The sequence below is a fragment of the Poecilia mexicana genome, unplaced genomic scaffold (assembly GCF_051168715.1).
Source record: "Poecilia mexicana isolate PSO_F unplaced genomic scaffold, ASM5116871v1 scaffold_13, whole genome shotgun sequence".
NCBI classification, from domain to species: Eukaryota; Metazoa; Chordata; class Actinopteri; order Cyprinodontiformes; family Poeciliidae; genus Poecilia; species Poecilia mexicana.
This window is the reverse complement of record NW_028263382.1, coordinates 31965737-31983712: the sequence shown is the minus strand read 5'-3', so window position 1 is coordinate 31983712 and position 17976 is coordinate 31965737.

The window sequence follows — 17976 nt, the reverse complement described above, 5'->3', positions numbered from 1 at the left end:
CAGCAGCAGACATAGTCAAGGCCTCTCTGCTGGAATGTTAATTGTTTTATTACAGTAATGTTTTATTAATGGAACTTTTTGTTCTTGTGTGACTTCTCTCGCCTGCAGCTGCTGTGTCATTACACAGATTACAGGCAGGCTTATCACCGGCTACCATACTGTCGTATGATGTTTCCTTCATGAACCGTGCACCTCAGCTGCCCTTCGCTCCGCTGGAGTTAAATAACCCAGATAAATTACAGTCCGTCTGCAGCTCTGTCCCCTCCGGAGACACCTTAATGACTCACATGTCAGCTTTTTTTTACTGGGGGCCTTGAAAACCAAACTTTTTTCTTTCAAAACTGGCAAATTTAAACTCCTGGCGGGCAACAAAAAACATTAAGCTAAAAATGCAAAATTTAGTTTATTTGCATTATTAATTTTTTGTTTGTTTGTTTTACCTGTTGATAATAAACATTTTTATAAAATCTATAAATCTGTAAAGATCCCAAACATAAGTAAGGTTTCAGACCTTATCAAAAGAAAAACATTTACCTCTTTCTGACTTTTGGTCGGGCAGCTCATCAAAATCATTTCAAGGGCTAGAAATGGCCCCGCGCCACACCTTGGACACCACTGATCTAAGCAGGAGGGCAATTTATTATCAGGCATAGTTTATAATAAATAAATGACCATCATTTTATGAAAGTGACAAAATGTCTCCGTTGTTGTAACAGATGTTGAAAGCCATGCTGCTAGATGGAATAACGTGACGGCTCCTGTAAATGAAAACTCATACTGTTTCGTTTGCAAGGTTTTCTGGCACTTTCTCATGTCTCTGGTTTAAAATCTGTCAACCATTAACAACAAATAATAACAAACTGCAGAAAAAATTTTAATCCGGTACAAGGCGCCTGTTGTGAAAGAAGTCGGTGTGCGGCGAAGCGGGGAGAGGAGCACGGTCCATTCGTAAGGGTTTCGCACAGGTTGAGCAACGAGGGGACCAGCCCGGGTCCCGGATGGGCCCCACACTTCCTGTAAGAGTGCCCGTAGCACCAGAGACCACGCGATGTAAAGCATTCTGAGGCGTCACAGGTGAAATAGCAGCACAAAGTAGGGAATTTTGTGTAGCGAAAGGAAAAAGACATGCGGATTTGCCTTCAGCTTCTTTATTTTGACTATAGGTGTACGATACTGAGTATTTTGGTATAAATCCGATACCAGTATCACCAATACTGATATTTTTCATTCAAGTTTGATTTATCATCAAACTTTTGTGGTTCTTCCTTTAAAATGTTTTGTTTAAAACATAGGCCAGAATTCATAAGTATCAACAAATTAACATGATAAACAGAAACAATAGAAAAACAAAAAACATATTTGTGTGCATCTTTTCCTGCATAAACAAAGAACAATATATATATATATATATATATATCTTATTTTAGAACAAAATCAAAACTGAATCTTCTTTTTGAGTTCGAGTTGAAAAACTAATGTGTCAAAAATAAAAATGAATTTTATGGGAAAATTGAAATCCAGGAATTAAACACGTCAGAGGCTGCAGAAGAACTTGATAGTGTGACCCCCTGAATGCATAACCAGAACTTTATTGAAGTTTTGGAATGGTCTAGTCAAAGTCCGGAATAAATTGCAATTCTGAATCTGTAGCAAGACTTAAAAGCAGAGGTTAACCAATGTTCTCCATCCAGTGTAAATGCGCTTGTAACATACAGAAAAGCACATAGTAATGCAATAATTTCAGAACTATAAAACTAAATTGTAAATTATTGTGAATAAATTATGTTTTTGAAAAACACCGAGTTAGACTCAACACCTCGCAATCTACTTTGTGAAATACACGAGTGCTACAGAAACACCTTAGTAGTAAATAACCAAACCAGATTTTTTTTTTATTTAATAATCTCTCATCAAAACTACTGCTATGAAATTAGAGTCGCAAAATCTCTACTATTGTTACATTTTAGATGTACGGAATGTATTTCTCTTAAATTACTTCAGACTTAAAGAATCATATTTGTGTGTCAGAACACCAGTTTGTCATAATCAGGAGTTTAAAAACTCAGATTTTGGATTAAAGTTGTGATTATTTTTAAAAGCCACTATCTTACGTAAACCAACAAATACAAGTGTTTCAGTGACACTAATTTTGACTCTCAAATTGAGCGTAAAATAAAACCCAGTCACGGTTTTAGATTACCAGATAAGAGAGTAAATTATTATTATTATTATTATTATTATTATTATTATTATTATTATTATTATTATAACAATCAGCAACGATGACAGTTCAGTCTGACAAATATGTGTTCAGGCTGGTCTGTTGAAACTGCTGAAGGACGGTTATGTGTGGGAATGACTGTAGCCGTGTGTTTGTTTGACTTTTGAAGGTGTGGTGAATAATTTTTAAAGCATTCCTTGTTCAGCGACTTGGAAAGTTATGAAACTTAAATGGTTATATTTGAGTAAGGTTAGTAGACAAGATACCAAAGGACTAAATCAACTCATGTCCTGGTGAGATTTTACTCTTTTAAAATTCCCCTCTCACCCTCTGTGGGTGGTCTCTTTCATCCTCTGAGCTCGGGTCCTCTACCAGAGGCCTGGGAGCTTGAGGGTTCTGCGCAGTATCTTGGCTGTGCCTAGAACTGCACATTTCTGGACTGAGATGTCTGATGTTGTTCCTGGGATCTGTTTGAGCCACTGCTCCAGTTTGGGGGTGACTGCCCCGAGGGCCCCGATGACCACAGGCACCACTGTGGTCTTCACCTTCCAGGCCTTCTCCAGTTCCTCTCTGAGGCCCTGGTATTTCTCCAGTTTCTCATGCTCCTTTTTCCTGATGTTGTGGTCACTTGGTATTGCTACATCCACCACAACGGCTTTCCTCTGTTCTTTATCCACCACCACAATGTCCGGTTGGTTCGCCATTACCATCTTGTCTGTCTGGATCTGGAAGTCCCACAGGATCTTAGCTCGGTCATTCTCCACCACCTTTGGGGGTGTTCCCCACTTTGATCTCGGGGCTTCCAGTCCATATTCTGCACAGATGTTCCTGTATACTATGCCCGCCACTTGGTTATGTCGTTCCATGTACGCTTTCCCTGCCAGCATCTTGCACCCTGCTGTTATGTGCTGGACTGTCTCAGAGGCCTCCTTGCACAACCTACACCTTGGGTCTTGTCTGGTGTGGTACATCTGAGCCTCTATTGCTCTGGTGTTCAGGGCCTGTTCCTGGGCGGCCAGGATGAGGGCCTCTGTGCTGTCCTTGAGTCCAGCTTTCTCCAGCCATTGGTAGGATTTCCTGATATCAGCCACTTCAGTTATTTGTCGGTGGTACATCCCATGTAGGGGCTTGTCCTCCCATGATGGTTCCTCCAGCACCTTGTCCTCTGTTCCCCATTGCCTGAGACATTCGTTGAGCACATCGTCCGTTGAGGCTTTGTCCTTGATGTATTTATGGATCTTGGATGTCTCATCCTGGACAGTGGTTCTCACACTCACTAGTCCTCTGCCTCCTTCCTTACGGCTCGTGTACAGTCTCAGGGTGCTGGATTTGGGGTGGAACCCTCCATGCATGGTTAGTAGCTTCCGAGTCTTAACATCCGTAGCCTTCATCTCTTCCATTGGCCAGCTAATTATTCCGGCAGGGTATCTGATTACTGGCAAGGCATAGCTGTTTATTGCACGGATCTTGTTCTTGCCATTGAGCTGGCTTCTCAGGACTTGCCTTATTCGTTGGAGGTATTTGGCTGTGGCTCCTTTCCTTGTGACCTCATCGATGTTGCCATTTGCTTGCTGTATTCCCAGGTACTTGTAGCTGTGCTCTATGTCTGCTATTGTTCCTTCTGGGAGTGATACCCCTTCTGTGTGGACGACCTATATATATATATATATATATATATATATATATATATATATATATATATATATATAAACACCAGAGCAATAGAGGCTCAGATCTACCACACCAGACAAGACCCAAGGTGTAGGTTGTGCAAGGAGGCCCCTGAGACAGTCCAGCACATAACAGCAGGGTGCAAGATGCTGGCAGGGAAAGCATCTGTGTAGAATATGGACTGGAAGCCCTGAGATCAAAGTGGGGAACACCCCCAAAGGTGGTGGAGAATGACCGAGCTAAGATCATGTGGGACTTCCAGATCCAGACAGACAAGATGGTAATGGCGAACCAACCGGACATTGTGGTGGTGGATAAAGAACAGAGGAAAGCCGTTGTGGTGGATGTAGCAATACCAAGTGACTACAACATCAGGAAAAAGGAACACGAGAAACTGCAGAAATACCAGGGCCTCAGAGAGGAACTGGAGAAGGCCTGGAAGGTGAAGACCACAGTGGTGCCTGTGGTCATCGGGGCCCTCGGGGCAGTCACCCCCAAACTGGAGCAGTGGCTCAAACAGATCCCAGGAACAACATCAGACATCTCAGTCCAGAAATGTGCAGTTCTAGGCACAGCCAAGATACTGCGCAGAACCCTCAAGCTCCCAGGCCTCTGGTAGAGGACCCGAGCTCAGAGGATGAAAGAGAGACCACCCGCGGAGGGTGAGAAGGGAATTTTTATATATATATATATATATATATATATATATGTATATATATATATATATATATATATATATATAATCAATTTACAGCCGAGTTGAGCTGTACATCTTATCTTCTGGTTAAGGATTGGTGTCCAGCTGTCAGAACCGGTGCAGGCCCAGAATGTGCCATCCAGTGTGTCCTCTGATCTCTGACCTCTGGGGACCCATCGTTCTTTGGCCCACTCAGTGCAAGAACCGGAACGTTTGGAAACGGGCCAGACTGTGCGTGCGTGAGCTGGAGGAAAGCAGCGGTCCGGTACCGTTCCGCAGACTGATCCGGACCTTACCCCCGACCTGAACCTGCCGACCGCTCCTCACCTCAGACAATGTTCTGAAAGAGAGAAGAGGTTTATATTCAGGGAAACTTGCTTTCCATCATTCAAAGCTTCTTTTTTTGTGTCACAGATAACATCTTGGTTCAGGACAAATAAATATAAAGTGTTTGTCCTTTTAGACTGTTCTGTAGGATGAAAGAGAATGATCTGAGGTAAAGAAAACTGTGTCTAAGGCCTAGACAAAGCACATAACTGCAATTAACTAACTGATGTTCAGTGACAAAAAAGATAAATTATTTTCTGATTTTATACTGAAGAATGCAAAAACTCTATTAATAAAATGGAAAAGCTCAAATAAAACTGAGCTTCCTTCCATCCTTGACACAACTCACAGTCGCTGCCTGTCCAGAGCTCAGTCGATTATAAAAGACCCCTCAGCATGGTCTGTTCTCCCTGCTGCCCTCTGGGAAAAGGTTCAGCAGCTTCAAATGCAAAACAACCAGATTCCACAACAGCTTCATCCCTCATGCCATAAGGATACTAAACTCCCATTAGTTCAATGTTTTATTATGTACACTTACATTGATCCTTTAATTATTATTTATTTATTTAGTTATTTATTTATTTATTTATTTATTTATTTATTATTGGAGCCTTGCAACAAAATTTCTTTTAATTTGTACATTTTTAAATGTACAGTTGAATGACAATAAAATCTGTCTATGTCTACAAGAAAATAATTTCTTAATAACGTAGCACATAAAAGCTGTATTAATTCCTATTGCAACATAACAGACCCACAAAATGTGAGGTTTTCACTTTATAGTCCTTGAAAAACTCAAGACTAAAGATCTTAAGTCACAAAAGTAATTTCACCGTCAGTTTTTCCTGGAGTTCAATGTGAAACAATCACTTTCAGCTGAAGTTTCATGTGCATGGCTAAATCAGTGTCGCGTGGCTGTATTCTGACTTGAACAATGTGTATGTCCTCCTGAAGATTGCCTTGGTGATATTCATGGGCTGTTGTTTTGATGAGTCAAAGAGTTTATATTTTTCCCCAGATATTGTGTGAAAAACATGTCTCCTATTTAACAAGGCTAGTTGAGGTATACATACAACTTCAATCTACCTCTACAATACTTATCCAATACAGAGGTATCTACTGATTGGTACACCTATCAACCTGTCTACCTACCAACCATCTTCTACTTTTCATGGAGGCAGCAGCCTAAGCACAGCTCCCCTGACATCCCTTCCTCTCCCCAGCCACTTGGACCAGATCCTCTTGGTGAATCCCAAGGCGTTCCCAGGCCAGCCCAGAACCATCCCCCCATCCACCTCTACTGGCTATTCTTGACATGAAGACTCTGAGTCCCTTCCAGGTGGCTGAGTGTCTCACACTACCTCTAAGGGAGACTCAGACAACCCAGCAGAGGAAACTCATTTTGGTTTTATTATTATTTGTTTTGTTTATCCGAATCTGATGTGAATGAATGATATGCATTTAATCATGACAGAGTCTGAAGAATAAAAAAAGACAGACATAGAGAGACGAGTAAATGTTGCGACTCTTTGAAGTATTTTCATCTTAAATCATATATAAAAAAATCTATCTTTAAACAGGCATTAAGCATACTTTCCAGTAAGCCCATATGTCTGTATTAAAAATATTTTTGCATTGGTATGATGTAATAGTCTAATTCTTAATGCTGTGTTTTCATTAACTGTAAGCAGAAAATCTTCATAATTAACAGAATATAAAGGCTTCAAACCATCCTCCTGTTACTAAGCCAATGTTGGTGTTTGATTTAGTGAACATGATTAACTGAGATCAATGAACTTTTCAAGAATATTCTCAATGAATGTAACTGCTGCACTGTAGCCAAATCAATTTTAAACGTTTCCAAACGTTTCCATAGCTTTCCGTTTCTACCTGCTTACCAGTTATCAAAGAGGTGTCTGTGCAGAGTGCAAGACTGGTAAAACTCAAAGCTAATAAATCTGATAGCGCTAATAAAGCTAATAAAGCTAATAGAGCTAATATAGCTAGTAAAGTTAGCAATCTACAACATGGCACATCCTTGAAACCTAACTCTGTAGACCACACCCCATTTCTTCAGCCATCCATCATGCTAACACCTCGTAACCCCCTGGACAGCTATAGCGTTTAAATCCATCAGAGTTCAGGCTGATTTCATCAGTTTCAGTTTCTCTTTGTCAGGTGAAGCAGCAGCTTTGGTCTCAATCAGTGCAGCAAGATTTCTTCACCACACCCACAAATCAGAGAGAGACAGTTGACAAGCCGCGCTCAGCTTAACCCATAGATGATACATCCACAGACAAAGAAGAAGAGGAAAGTGACGAAGATGCTGGCATCCTTCACTCCTCCCAGTTCATAAACATGACCTATGGATGATCCTATGCTGGGATAGCTGAGTGTGGAACTGAGAGGTGTTGCACGTTGCGGCGTGGCACAGCAACAGAGTCAACATAATCCGTGACATAGGGTGTGTACTTATGCGCGTGTTTCCTTGTTGGACTTGAAAGTCTCCGAGTCGTGTTTGCTCAAAAGGTCGCGCAAGGTGTGTGTGTGTGTGTGTGCGTGTGTGCGTGTGTGTGTGCGTGTGTGTGTGTGCGTGTGTGTGTGTGTGTGTGTGTGTGTAGTCAGGGATTGAGCATTTTCCTCTTCTTTTCTTTGGCTAAATCACGTCAGATCACAGCAGCTTTGAGGTTTCGCTGTTTGTCATGGCTCGGCAAACTTGGCTCTGTCTCACTGCTGTTTGGTTATGTCTTAAGGTCTCTAATGCGTGGCACTTTTTTTAATAGTATCGTGGGCAGTGAAAAAGTAGCTGATAAAGTTCCAAGGAGGAAGGTTTTTTTTCATTTCACAAATGTAATTCAGAGTTTTATAATCGGGGCAGCTTCAATGATTACATTGTGTGCTCCGCTTAAACAGCAAGAGACTGGTACTCCAAACATTTGAGCTCAGTCTACTGTATGTTAAAAACATTTCTCCAGATAAACAGAAACAAAACTGAAGGTATTATCTTTGGAACAAAAGAAGAACGTTCTAGAATCAGCATGAAGTTCAGTTATTACAGCCAGAAACTAGAGATCAGGCCTGAAATCTGGGTGAAGTGATGTACTCTGACCTGAACCTTCAGAGTCACATAAAGACAGTTACATAGTTGGCCTTCTATCACCTGAAAAACATTCCCAGGATTAAAGGACTAAAGTCTCAGCGAGATCTAGAGAAACTCATCCATTCATTTATCTTTAGTCGTGTTGATTATTACAAGAGTGTCTTCACAGGTTTGCCCAAAAAAGATCGATCCTCCAGCTGTAGCTGATCCAGAACGCTGCTGCTGACGTTCTCACTAAAACCAGGAAAATAGAGAACATCACCTCAGATCTAAAGTCCTTTCACTGACTCCCTGTAGCTCAGAGAATAGACTTTAAAATACTGTTGTTAGTCTATAAATCATTTAAGGACTTAGCAAGATAATACATTAAAGATCTGGTGTTGTTCAATCAGCCTTCCAGATCACTCAGGTTTTGTGGCTATTCTGCAACCCCGAACCAGAACCAAACACGGAGAAGCAGCATTCAGCTTCTATGCACCACAAATCTGGAACAAACTTCCAGAAACCTGTAAAACTGCTGAAACACTGTGTTCCTTTAAATCAAGATTGAAACCCACTTGTTCAGAGTAGCCTTTGCTTGGTGACAAGTGGAACATTAATCAAAACAGTTAATGATGGCATTTGACAAAATGTAATGTTTATTGCCATTCCATAATTGGTTGCTGTCTTGGGTTTTTATGTTGTAAAGCACTTTGCCTTGTTGTTTAAATATTCTATGCAAATAAACTTGTCAGAATCAACTGCAGTTATTAATGCAAATTCCTTCGTCATTCGTAAATTTATGTGGAAGTGAAATATTTTCTATATTTCTTTTGCTTCTGACCAATCACCACAATGCTGCTCTGTTGTTGTTGCTTATTTCACATCCTTTTCTGGTTAGTTAATGCTGGTTATAAACCCAATCTTCTTCAATTTCTGCCCACAAGTTTTGCTTGCTGTTGATTTCCACATATTTAAAAAAAATCTCTATTGCCAAAATAGCAAGAAGAGTCAAAAATAGAGCTTAAAAAAACGCGCAACTTTTTGAAAAAGATGCCACGAAATCAGTTATTTTAGGCCGGAACAATAACAAAAAAAACATCACAACATCCCAGAGGGACTGTTAAGAGGAAGGCAGTAACTCTGGAGATCCAGAGCTCAGGTGGGCGTCCGATGTTGTACTGATCCGATACACTTTGGGTGAAACTTAGACAGGACCAACATACAGAAGGTAACAGAATCAGCCATGGAGTCCACTATGTTGTCATTCATTTGCATTTCCTTTTCCATTTATATTGTTTGGTCAAATTATCGACAATGAAAAGTTTGCTTCACTTCACCTTCTGCATTTAAGCCTCCAACAGGACGCTAAACTAGCGGTTAGGGCTGAAACGATTCCTCGAATGATTCGAGTACCTCGATTACTAAAATTCCTCGAGGAAAATTTACCTGCCTCGAAGCTTCATTAATTTATGTTTTATTAGTTAGCGCACCGTGTTCCGGCCGGGACTTCATTTGCGTTGCGCGGAGCTCTCACTTCCGCCTCTGAGTTGTTGACAAAAGCTAAGTCTCAGCGGCATAAAGTCCAATCTTAAAGATTGGCCCGTGGGGATTTTATGGATTGATGATAATGCCCGACTTTTTATCGTTTTTGGGGAACCAATAAGCACCCTTAAAATGACTGGGGGAATGCCTGGAGTATGGCAGCATTTCTCCTCCGGGGCTGCTGGTTGAAAGCGAACGGCGGGAAGAGCGCTGAGGTGAGCGGATAGACTGAATAGCTGATGCTTTTCAGTCTATCCGTCTTCAGTCTATCAGTCTTCAGTCGGCTGAGTAGCTGATGCTTACCGTGTAAATGTAGCTTTACCGACGAACCGCACAATAAATTTCATATCCCGGTCTGAAGAAACGGGTGGCGGAGCGCATCGTACATGGCTGGTAGATGAGTTTCTGAGTGTGACCAGTGAAGGTGTCGTAAATATCCCGTATTGCTTCCCCCCGTGTTCGTCCCCCGGTCTAACGGTTCGTCAGTCCGCTGGTCTATTTCCTCCCCTCCATCTTACGTTCGTTCATTCGCCCTCTCCTCCCACTCCAGGCGGCATTTCCCGTATTTTCAAACCCAAAGCGTGACAGGTTAGGTGGCAAGGTGAGTTTAATTAATATATTAAATTCACTGAAGATCAATACATAAACTAAAAGCTGGATTGTAGACATTTTTATAAGCATATTTGTGAGCCTGCCTCTTTGTTATTAAATTCAATATAATTTCAGATTTTTCTATAACTTTTCTTCTGGTTAACTTAGAAAGTGAGCTATTATTGTTACAGGTTAGTTTTCTAAACTACAAAAAAAGCAACTGTTAGGGATGCTCAAATATGAAAAATTGGACTGATATTGATATCTGATAGTAACACCAGTATTATGCCAGATTTACCAATATTTCATTTTATAATTTTTTTTATCCGATTACTCGATTAATCGTAAGAATAATCGATAGATTACTCGATTACTAAAATATTCGTTTACAACAGCCCTACTAGCGGTTCCCAGTTTTTTTCAGGTGAAGCGAATATGTGCTAGTGTTGCTGCTGATGCTGCCGTCGTCCTCCAAGCTGCTGCTGCTTCTCTCCTCCTGGTTCCAGGTCAATATTGACTCAGGACTCAAAGCAACAGCCACTTTGTCAGGTACATGGAGGGGGTGTTGGGGGGGCTGAATGGCTATCTCCATAGAGTCAGGTGAAAACACAACAAGACCGGTCATCGTAGGACCCAAAGTTAGCTGACTTCAAGACAAGAAAAGCAGTAACAGTCCACTGACATCTCTACGCTCTACATCCACACAGTGCTTAACATTCACAACTCTTGAACTTTTCCGCATTTGATTACATGCTAACTGATGAAACTTGCCCTCCACATGGCTGATGAAAGCAGAGCTGCTCAAGCGCACCGACTCACAAACGACGAGCCAACAGTTTTCATCAGATACCTCCAGCATCCTTCCTGCTATAGCCAAATATTTTGTGCAAAGTATGAAGACGTTCCGTCTACATCAAACTTTCACATATAAAACCGTATTTGTCCACAAGTTAGCCATTAGTGACTGTTAGATTCGTTGACTCTGGACACATTTGCATGACTGGGACCAGCTTGTGAGGTCCAGTTCCATGCCAGTGCTTCATTTTGCATAGTACTGAGCTGTGAGCATGAAAACATAGGAGCTCTTTTGTGCTGACAGCAGAAGGTTAGCTGTAATCTGGTTGAACCCACTGCTGTCACCTAGTGAAGAACCAGGAAAACAGCTCCAAATATGTTCTGCAGAACATGGTTCGCTGTGACGGCATATTAGAGTTAAAAAAAAAAAAAAGAGTACATTTCCACCAAAAATTATTTAAATTTTGAGATTTCATCTTTTCTTACATTTTCAAACTCACATTTCCAACTTCAGAAGTAAAAAAAATCTTGCTTTTGAAACTCAGAAATGTTTTTTTTTTCAAGAAAATTTCTGATTATTTGAAATTTATTCTTAGTTTTTTTCTATTTACAACAGCCCTCTCTTTATTCTGCATTCACCTTCCTCATTCCTTCTATTGTTCATCTCAGATTGATTTTTCTGTCTACAAACGAGAATTTTATTGCGATATCTTCACCGTGTGTAACTACAACAAACAATAATAAAGAAAGCAGTGCACATTGTGGCACAGCCTCGCCTCTGACCTTTTTTGCCATTCCTTGATCAGACAAACTGTGCCAGCTCCGTCCAAGGCGTGTCAGGGTGTCATAAATCTCCAGAGGAAACGAACAAGAAGGAATCGGATCCAAGCCGTTAGCTTGCGCCGTCAAACACACACCTACGAGGAAGAGTTTGTGGCCAACAATGGTGTGATAAGACATCTCTTTACCCAGCAGAGCATTAGAAATGAGGCAGGAATGCAAACATTATCAGATGTTTGCTCTGCTCTCGTTAACGTCTGCATGAGAGTGTTCTGCTGAGCCTTTTCTGTGCAGTGTGCTGTAGTTTATGCACCAATGTTAATTCAGCACAGTTTTGGAATTTGTTTGCACTAACACTTCACTTGCAGTGTCTTGCAAATTCCCCCTTTCTTGTCATTGCGTTGGACCACTGTAATGCTCTTTTTGCTGGTCTAGGCTCCAAACGGATTGTCAAGATTCACATTTGAAAGGTATTTAGAATTCAAGAGAGGGACGTCTTCCCACATCTTGTAAATAAGTTGATATTGCCCCAGTTTCATAATTTCTATGCTGACTTCCAGTGGATTTTACAATTAGTTTTAAAGATTGGCAATTATGTAAAATAGACTTTTTGAGCTTTACATCATGTTAATCCCTCATCAAAAAAAATAATTGGAGGGTTGCTTTGATTCTTTCATGTATGTTTGAGAAATCCTTTAAACTCTCGTGGGAAGAATTCAGGGGCTTACTCTCACAAAGCTCCGCCCATTTCCTCAAAGCCCCACATATTTTTACAAAGTCCCGCCCAGGAGTTGCAAACTGTAGTCGAGCTTCCGCCTCACAGAGAACCCTTTCCATCTGACTCCACCCACTCAGCTCCTCCACACTAGTGACAGCAGCAATTAGCAAACATTTGGTGGAACTGGGCATATCGTTTTCAGAGCGGTTGTAAACAGCATAATGAGAAGCACTGATGACATACTGGTGGAAGTGTTTTTTAAAGAGACAGACATCAGTTTTAAGGCATCAAATTGCTAGATCAAATTTATTTTAAGTTAATTTTGATATATAGAGCATTGTTATAACTGAATGTAACATAGCTACTTGATTGTGCTATAAAATGGCACTACGTGCCTGGATAATACGTAATACTGCCCCTTTAAAGCTTTTGTTCTCACTATGGGGCCCCTGAACGGCCCGGCTCCTAATTATGTGGACAAATTTTTACTAAACACTTGTTTAGAATCTCCTGGTTGTTCCAAGTATTTGGCTAAAATCTAAGGCAGACAGGACCTTTCAGTCTGTGTCTACTAAACTGTGGAACAGTTTGTTCTAGCAGGTTCTTTTTTCAGACTCCTGGTGAATTTTCTTTAAAAAAAAAAAAGTTTTGTTCTCCCAACCTTTTATGTCAGGATTTTATTGTGCTTTTATGCTTGCGTTCATATTACGTAATCTTTACTGTGATTCATGTCTGTGAAAGGCGCTTCATAAATAAACTTCACTGACTAAACCTTTTCTCAACGTTCTCCCTGGCCTGTCTGCTCTCTTCATGGCGCTGTTTGTTCATTAACACTTTATTTACTTTATACTTTATTGATCCCTGAGGGGAAATTGCTTATTTGTTGACAATCTACTCCATTGAAAGTGTTAAACTATTAGCAAGTACAAATATGACTGTCAGTAATATAACATTTATAAAAATATACAAGTGTATATTCCTATACAAGTAATTTAAATAGGCCTAAATATATCATAACATAAAAAAAATGTTGGCCTTCACAGAACAGCTGGCTTTACTACTCAAGTGGATTCAGTGCAATAATTAGGAGATTTCTGCAGTGGTTTGTGTTTAGAGGTTTCAAAAAAAGCTAACAAAAACCAAATGCCTGCCATACTTTCCAGATTTAGTTTTAAATCTTTTTCACAACTGTTTGTCATTTTTCTTAACCTTTATGTTTCTGCTTCATTTTGTCAAAATATTCAAAAGGCAATTAATATTTTTGGCAAGGCACTAACTTTTCTCCTTCATGATTTAAACAACATATATACATATCACAAACTCACTCAGCAGAAAAAAATAAATAAAACACAAACATAGGTGGGTCCGATAACTCCACGCCTGGATGTCCTGTGTCTGTGTTTTTCTTTCTTTTCTTTTTTTATTTTGTTTTGTTTGTTTTCTTCCCTTGTCCGCTCATTCACGTGGTTTAAAAGTAATTACCTGCTCGGCTTCCTCTGCAATTAAACGGCGGGTTCACAGCTCCCTGATTAATGCAGGGCCACGCTCAGCCGCCATTAGCGGCCATGCAGGGCGGAATATTCTGGCCGAAACTGGGAAGGACAAACATACCTCTGCTGCAGCTCGTGTAACACAGAATTACACATTTGAACAACAACAAAAAAAAGTCAGAGCTTTTTTTTTTTTTTTAGCAATATATACAGTTTAAACCAGATATGTAACATTAACCTGTTTTTTTATGTTAGACATTAAAATGGTCCAATTTTTTATCCCTTAGGGTCAGCTAGGATCAATTGTCTACATTTGCTAAATAAATAATCTATTAGAACAACAGTGTGTATCAGTGTGAGGAGTAGATTTATGGAATAATGATGAGTTTTAAAAAGTACAAATATAAACCAGCTTAAAAAAAGTGTTTAAAAAGGAGTTTAAATGGGAAATATGTTGTATAAGATGAGTGTTTTAAAGACAAAAATGCTATTGGCAATATTAAAAATGTATAAATAATTGTACATTTAAGGATGAAAATGTGACATTTAAGTGTCATGTAATGCGGAAATAATTGAAGTTTATCTGGTGTCTGGAGATTTAAATGTTTATAAGTTGATGAGTATGAGAGGGGCAGGAAATCATAAGATCTTGTATTTCCTACCTGCTCCTTTTCAAACTAATAATGTAAAATTGCATGTCAATTGGGCAGGATAATTTGTTTTAATTCTTTTTTTTTTTTTTTTTTTTGTATTTTTATCTTTTGTCTGTTCAAAATAAATAAATACCCGAAAAATAAAAATACATTTTTGACAACTTTCTTCCAGGTTAAGAATGTTCACGGGCCCAACCGTGAAGTACGGCAGTGGCAGCATCATGTTGTGTCTTCAAAATGCAGACACCACATTTTGGTGTACTTCACAGATTCCATCATGAGGAAAAAATCTTATGTGGAAATATTGAAGCAACATCTCAAGACGTCAACCAGGAAATTAAAGTTTTATTTTTCTACCTGAACAATCTAAATTAGAAGAAATTCAAAATAAATGCCTTATTTTGACATTCAGCACACAGAATGATTTTATCCGACACAAAACAGGAAATGTTTACTCTGAATGTCAGGCAGTATCTAGGTAAAGTTTATGTCTTCTTATTTAGTGTATGTAAATATCTGGCTTTCAGTTGTAGAAGCTCTATAAAAAAATCCTCATGTTTGTTGTAAACAGAAAGATTTTTATTCAGGTGATGAAAAAATGAGTTTCATTTTGCTAGATTTCAGAGTTAGTTAGTTTTTGCTACTCAACAATAACCAAAACTTTTATGAAATCTGTATATCACTAAAGATCTAAAACACAGACAATGTTTTGGATCATTGATTGTTTATGAGGATTCAGTTGTTTTCAGTTACTCTGTTTAGGGAGTTTTTCTTTTATTTTGTGATGTTTGTACAAAAAATTATGATTGCCAACTTCCAACAAGTCTCTGGAGACGTTATAATAGCTGGATGTGAAAATCACTTGTTTCTGATATCTTTTTGCAGAACTCTCACAAATGATCAAATCACAAATTATTTTAATCTTAAAGCTTTAACTTTAGTTTCCAGTCAAATACCACAGTATTCTCTCTCATTTTTGCACAGATTTTAAATATGCTAAATATTGTGGAACTGTGGAGAACTTGTCATTAGACAGTATCTTACCTGCAGTCACAGACAGTTTGGTACTTTGAACACATGAGGAGCCGTGTGTGTGGCGTTCGCCACTGAAATATGAGGGGTTGGAACAAAGAAACACAACGTTACCCAAACAAACTGTACCCAGATCTTCACTGGTAGTTAACTAGCCTGAGGATATACCACAGAAATCAATATTATCTCCAGCTGTTTGCAATTTGAACAACATCTGCATCAAAGTAAACATCTTGACAGCTTCTTGGCAAGTTTAGGAGCATCAATGAAAGATTTATCTAAATTTATTACATAAAAAAAAACACACACACATTTAAGCGGAGAACGCTTGGAGTAGATGGCCAACAGTCACTCAATAATTCTTTAGTTTCACCAAAAATTAGTTGGATCAAGTTAAACTTTTACTTTGGCTGCACTTGCACAACAGCATGCTCCGCTCTCGTGCATCACATACGCATACAGTGCATTAAAAAATGTTTGCCCTCTTACAGACGTTGTCTTTTCTTCTGTTTCAGATTACTGTATTATTTTAAAAGCAGGTTAAGTTTGACTGCACACATGCAAAAAAGCCCTTTTGGATAATATTTTCATCTATTAAGGGGGTGAAAAAAATCTATCCAATCTAATTTCACACTATGTATTGTTTGTTACATCACTGTGGAGGACATTTGACACGCTGTCTTTATATGTATCTATGCAAACAAACAATTTGTGGGGTTGAGTGTTTATATCTTACATTCGGTCTCCGGTCTGACGTTCCTTTTCCTCATGTATGAAACACCAAGAAGGCCAAAAGTGAGTACCATTTCATGTGTCTTTCATACGCAAAGTATTTCAAATTGCAAGCAATTGAGTTTACAATTTAAAGCGCATGCAAATAAACCACATCACTATCAAATGATTGTTTTCATCCAATCACATTTCTGTTGACCTTAAAATTGCGCAAATTGGAATTAGAAAAATAAATTTGTGGAATGGAATGGAATTTTGAAAAAAAAAATGTTGATATAAAGTTTTGGTGTTGGAGTGAGGTGATTTTTCGGCTGTATAGAAACATTTGTTGCATCATACGAGACACGTGATCAACAACCGGCTGTTACTACTTTTTAGATTTTATATATTAACCATGCTTAGATGAAACTACTTTATCCCTCTATTCTTTTATGAAGTGTCACAGAGATGCTCCATAGACGACGGCGATGTGATTTCTATCAGAGAGATTTTAGCCACTTGACAGTGTTTGTAGTTGTTTTGAGAAGAATCATAAATTTACACAATTCCTCACCACATCAGAAAAACATTCATGTAGCCTGCGGATACAAAAACTGAACAGTGGAAGTGGAGCAGCTGGGCGATATGTACACATTGCTCTTCATACACATTTCTGCATAAAACACGACCACAAACTTCTGATCAATCACACAACATACCTCACTAAGCTCCAATGTCCAGCGTGTGACTTAGCTCAGCTGTAGCTTGGCTCCGCCCATTTTCGGTACTCAAGTTTCATTTTTGCAAACACTGCACACAGGGAAGCTCAATGTCAAGCTCGGTCTTCCCTGACATTCAGTAAAAAGCAAAATGAGTCAAAATGTTGCCTTCAATGAAGATGAGGTCAGTTGAATATCTCTTACCTCCATTTTTTTTCCCCTTTATTGCAGCGCATCACCATATGCGTATGATCCAGTACCAGCTGCGTTACAAAATGGAGGCCAACTGACAGCGGATTCAATTCATTTTTTTTTTTTTTTGATTGATTTTAGAATATTTTACATTCATTGATTTTACATTTCTTGGCACACCCGTAAAAGACTATAATGCATTTGTTCATCCAACCATGCAGATTTCCAGATGTAGTAACATTTATGTTCATATTCAGATGTTTAAGCTTTCAACAAAACTAGCGGCTTTACCATTCATCTCTGCTACACCACTAAACGTCTGAAACTGCGGGGAAAAAAATGTTAAATACTTCAGTTTTACTGAGCAGGATTTCTGTCCTTTAACTGTGTAATCACAAGTGTTTCGCTATTCTGTCACCCTTTAGAGTCACTGAATCTTAGTGGATTCCCTTCAACTTAATTTGAGTGCCTGATTCTACCACAAATGTTCTCTGGATTTTTTAAATTGAGATTAGATATCTTTTTTAAAATCCACAAACAGTAATTAGCAATATTGATAACTGTAAAAGGCTCATGTCTATTACATTTAATAAAGTGTAACAAGTATTACTACAACATAGAGGTTATTCTCGGAGGTACTTTTATAATGTATTACGTCTTTTACAGACTTCGTTGAAAGCATAGTGAAAATCTGTATCAGTCAATAGTGTGCCGTTATAAAGTTGTTTTACTTGTATTTTCACCTCCTTATTACA